The 4,988-nt window shown below is 46.4% G+C and overlaps 1 long non-coding RNA gene across 1 annotated transcript; it reads right to left on the minus strand.

The window, feature by feature from the left end:
• Positions 1-1,664: 1,664 nt before the first annotated feature.
• On the minus strand, positions 1,665-4,291 carry LOC145653733 (uncharacterized). The gene is made up of 3 exons (XR_014119906.1): positions 4,091-4,291; positions 3,532-3,717; positions 1,665-2,515 (listed from the first exon to the last, which is right to left on the minus strand). It is a non-coding gene; the product is annotated as an uncharacterized LOC145653733 (long non-coding RNA).
• Positions 4,292-4,988: the final 697 nt, after the last annotated feature.

Here is a 4,988-nt window from a genome sequence, read left to right on the forward strand (position 1 = left end):
AACGGGTTCATATCACAGATCATAAAATTCATGTCAGAAATGTATTTGTGTCCTAGCTCTAAAAAAACCAGCATGATATTGCTGGAAAAACTTTGCTACCTAAAAATTATATATATATATATATATATATATGAAATTATTATACAAAAATTATTATACAAATTATTATACAATTATTATACAAAGCGAAATCAGAAGGCATTGTGGGTAGTATTACCCCTGACCAGGAGGTTCCTGAGTGGAAGTGATTGGGTCAAGAAGGTTGTGTTGTGGGTCAGTGTCACAGGTGGTTGGGGCCTGGCCCTGTTGCCATCACAACAAGGAACTACAGTCGTGTAGAACTTCAGGTCACATTCAAAGCTTGGGTGAGCACTGGAGCCTTTGTTTACTGTTGCAGGTTGGGGCTTTGTTTACTGTTGCAGGTGGGGGCTTTGTTTACTGTTGCAGGTGGGGGCTTTGTTCTTTCAGGCAGGGCTTTGAGGTCTGAGCCTGCTTAGCTACAGCTCCACTCGAGGAACTCCACAGGTGGCCACAGAGGTAACCCGGGGGCTTCTGTGTTAACAGCTAGTGGTGGATACAGAGCGAGAGAGTGAGTGAGAGAGAGAGAGAGAGAGAGAGAGAGAGAGAGAGAGAGAGAGAGAGACAGTGAAAGAGAGAGAGAGAGCGAGAGAGAGAGAGAGAGACTGAGAGAGAGAGAGAGAGAGAGTGAACAATGGTGAACAATTTTTTGCTGACTGTTAAGTACCATTACAACAGTCAACACAATATTCAATAATTTGATTATTAATTTGATCAAGTATAGTTTTCTAAGTGCTTTATTTGAATACTAAAAGCAATGGAATGGACCAATATTTCCTGAGTGCGGAAGTTATAATCAGACTGTCATGGGTGTGAGAGTGAATCATGTGAGGTACATGTGATGTGTCAAAGAACACACACCCTACACTACTCTGGGGGGACAGCACACACCCTACACTACTCTGGGGGGACAGCACACACCCTACACTACTCTGGGGGGACAGCACACACCCTACACTACTCTGGGGGGACAGCACACACCCTACACTACTCTGGGGGGACAGTACACACCCTACACTACTCTTGGGGGACAGCACACACCCTACACTACTCTGGAGTAACAGCACACACCCTACACTATCTGGGGTGACAGCACACACCCTACACTATCTGGGGGGACAGTACACACCCTACACTACTCTGGGGGGACAGCACACACCCTACACTACTCTGGGGGGACAGCACACACCCAACACTACTCTGGAAACACCAGGCACCATTAGTTGAGCAAAGTAATTTTTGTGGCTAGCTGCCAACATGATAAACTACAACCCCAGCTTTCACACACACTTCCACATAAAGGCATCAACCCACTAAGTAAAGATTTCACCAAGTAACACATAAGCAATGGCTACTTGCCATGATTCAAACCAATAAACCCTCATGAAGATTTGATATAGGGGGGATGAGGGGAGTGCCTATATGATGAGCATACTTTATCAGCTGAGATAATCCTGTCTGTTTGTCCTACATGAAGAATGCAATTAAGAGAAATGGGCTTGAACGATCACTGTGGCTGAATGTGAGGCACTTCCATGAGCAAACATGCCTTGGCAGCACACTGATAGGGCGGGAATGTCAAACAGTACCTGCTGCTGTGTCCGCACCACGCGGCGACATTTTCCCAAACGGGCTTCGCCCACCCAGCCAAGCTACAGCAGCAGTCTAGAATTCCTGCACTCTCTCTCTCTCTCTCTCACTCGCTCTCTCTCTCGTTCTGTCTCTCTCTCTCTCTCTCTCTCTCTCTCTTTCTCTCAGCCTCTTTCACATTAGTGACCTCAGTGTGGAAGGGGCTTCAGCCCAAACAAAAGGAAGGGGTTGGTTCTCACATGCACCTTGCGATGGCATCTTGCCCCACTGTGCCCCCTGCACAAAGGTGCCTGGCTGGGTCCTTCTGCAGATAATGTTGCAAATGAGTGTTTGCTGAGTGGCAGAGGAGCAGAGCCAGGGGGACCCCTGTGACCCCTACACTCCCCCGCACACACATACACACACACACACACAGATGATGGCAGGGCCCCTTTTTTCACCATTAATAGATCGATACCCGATCTTCGATGGCAATTCCAGGATGACTCTCTAGGGCCGGCGAGCCGTCTCGGTGACATGCGTGGGAACAGTCTCCCGGGAGAGTGTTGGGAAGTGGGGGTCGGGGTGCAGAGTGTCAGGAGGGGCATATCGGTTGGGTGGGATGAGGGAGGAGGGACCTGTTTGGGGGGGAGGGGGGCAGGGTTTGGGAATGCACCTGCTAAATGTCTCTCCAGGACTGTTCTCACAGCACACGGCCCATTATTCCAGTTTATCCGGTAAGCGGAGTGGATGACGCAGGGATGTGGAGACGGACCACAGCGCCTCTGGGGAGAGTCAGTAAAGGTCCGCCAGGATGTGCTCCATGAGGCCGTGATGCCAGTGTTGGGCAGTGTTGGTGCCACACCAGCTTGTCATGTGATCAACAAAAAAAAAACCAAAATATCAAAAGCAAAATTCTTCTCACAGATTATTGATGTGACAGGTCAATTCTGAGTTCCTAATTAAAATGTTACATCTTTTGGTAAGCATTTTTTTAATATATAGCAAAATAAATGACCAGAGTTACTGTGATCTGTAGCATGACTGCTTAGCTTCTTTGTAGATCTTTAATTAAGGACTTAGAGTTCCTTTAAGAACCAAATTCGTTGTGACCAGCATAAATGAGGGTCTTTGTTCTGCTGAGGCTCATTGGAGATGAACTCTTGGTCACTCTCTCACGCACACACACATACACACACACACACACACACACACACACGCACGCACGCACACTCCTAGCCAATGCTAAACTGGCAGGATACGTGAGCTTCTCCAACAGTCTTCTTAAAACTTCAATAATCGCAAGGTAGTGCTACTGGGCCACAATTAGCCACAACTGACAGCACAGTGTCATCTGGGCATTGGGATGAACTCTGACCTATGGCTTCAATAAGGCCGCACTGATTGACATTTGTCCAGGATGAGATCAGAAGTCCCCCATGGGCTGTGCTGTCACATCTCCACAAAGAAGCAACAGGTGCCTTTTTGACAGGAGGATAACTATAAAGATTAAGATATTAATATAATAGTTACACTGGAAACTATAATAGTTAAATAAATAGTTATTCCAGAATGAACTACAAAGTTATTTTCTTTCAGCATTCAGAATTCTCTCTCACAAACGCCCCCCCCACCAAAACAAAACCCCCCAAAAAAACCTTCCCTACCTTTGATCTACAAACTTATACTCACAGAAGACAGAAGACAGAACAGAAAAAGCAATGAGTGACTTAACTGAGCAGTGATTAAAATGCGGATGAATCCCCGCTCTGTTTCGCTCTGAGACACTTTCTAATCCCCTCCGTGCACTTTTGTCATCGCTGTCACTGTGACGCGTCATCTCCGTAAAACAGCCTGTCATGGAATTGGTAGAGATAATCTCACCCGAGAGCCAGGAATCCTGGGATTTGGGGCAGGGTGAACGTCACGAGCCATCTGGCCAGTGTTGTGGTGGCAGTGAGGAAAGCAAGTAGAGGCTAATAAAGTGGCCCAGATCAGTCATCCCCATGGTGGCCCAAATCAGTCATTCCCGTATGCTGTTTAACCACAGCCCCCTTCAGAGCGCGTGCACTAAAGAAACAAACATTTATCTTTGTTACTCCTAATCAGGTGGAGCCATCAATGTAACAGGAGGGAAGAATTTACTCTGGGCCAAGGCTCTAAAACAAATTATTTAAATAATTTTTAGTGTCTTTAATCACTATAATCACTATAATCTCTCTCTCTCTCTCTCTCTCTCTCTCTCTCTCTCTCTCTCTCTCTCTCTCTCTCTCTTTCTCATACACACACACACACAAACACACACACACACACACACACACACACACATAAATAAATATAAATATATATATATATATATATATATATATATATATATATATATATATATATATATATATATATATAACTCTTTAGAGACCTTCAGGCTGTGTCTTGACAGTACCTGAGATGAGAAAGCATTTCTGCAGTCTGGTCCCAGACAGACTCATAGAGAACTTGAGCAGAGACATCGCTGTCATCTTAGATCCGTCTTATGCATGCACAGAGAGTGAAGGAATTTCACTCGTTCCATGTGAGGAAATTCATGATGGACTGGGAATTGAGCCATGATAAGAGAGAGAGAGAGATCTAATTAGGGGACTGATGACTGGGGGAACGGATCAGATGTAGCAATGGTCCAAAAATTTAGAACAAAACAAAACGTCAGCTCCCATGATTGATCAGTCAGGCTCTGGTTTGGTCTAAATGGTGTTGCCTACGCCCCCTGCCCCCTCAGGCACTTCCTATAATCAAAGCCCATGCCCACCCATAGCTAATTACACATTAAGCAAATGTCAGACCTCCGTGATTTAAAGCAGGGGTCTACCGGGGGGCTAGTGGGGAGGGGACAAAAGACAGAGAGCTGCGTGGAAGCGGCCGAGATCCGGATCAATATGGAGGCGGCGTGCTGTTTGCTGTGGGGGTGCAGCGAGGGAAGCCGAGCGGCAGGCCGTTCTCACAGTCACGGGAGCTGCTCCGAGAAAGACCCACCTGGACACACAAAGAGTGGGAGGAGGAGGGGAGGGCTGTGGACGCGGAACAAACACACACACACACACACACACACCTATTTATCAATGATCTCTGTCTTTCTCTCTTTCTCTGTCTCTTTCCCTTATTCTTTTTCTCTCATAATTCTATGGCAATAATAGATGGGAAAATATTCATTGATTAATGTCCTAATCCTGAATCTATTCCCTCTCCCTTTCTGCCCCCCCCCCCCCCCCCCCCCCATCTAACTTCTATCCTCCTTTAAACTGAGGTTCAGATCCAAGCTACTCAGCAGTAGCGGGTGTGCTCTG

This window comes from Electrophorus electricus, chromosome 3 (assembly GCF_041902795.1).
Source record: "Electrophorus electricus isolate QZ-2024a chromosome 3, ASM4190279v1, whole genome shotgun sequence".
Taxonomy (NCBI): Eukaryota; Metazoa; Chordata; class Actinopteri; order Gymnotiformes; family Gymnotidae; genus Electrophorus; species Electrophorus electricus.